The sequence below is a fragment of the Penaeus monodon genome, chromosome 15 (assembly GCF_015228065.2).
Source record: "Penaeus monodon isolate SGIC_2016 chromosome 15, NSTDA_Pmon_1, whole genome shotgun sequence".
NCBI lineage: Eukaryota > Metazoa > Arthropoda > Malacostraca > Decapoda > Penaeidae > Penaeus > Penaeus monodon.
Window position 1 is genome coordinate 48,515,781 of NC_051400.1, and position 430 is coordinate 48,516,210.

The window sequence follows — 430 nt, forward strand, 5'->3', positions numbered from 1 at the left end:
GATTACATTCCATTTCAAGCGCAGTCTATTCTTTATTTTCGATTTATTAATATATTCATGGAATCTGACTTTGTTTAAATGCTCTACGCATCTCCTACCTCCTAAAACGAGAACTACTTTCTCTATCCTCATTCATCAAAATACACCTTTTTGGACAGACTTCCCCGTAAACACTCGAATATAACACACGAGAACCAGCCTTAACACGCGTCATCAGATTTTTCCCTTGTGTTTATTTCAATTCTATCTAGAGTGGTGGTGTGGGGGGATAGGAGGGGGGGAGGGACGTTCTATTTTATGTCCGGCACCGTCCGCGATTTCTGAGTGCGCCTGCGCTATGCAAATGAGGCCCCTACTTTACAATTCGTTTTCGCTTGCCAATTACACCCAGGCCGCTGGATCATATTGGGCTTGAGAGCGCGCGCCGTTT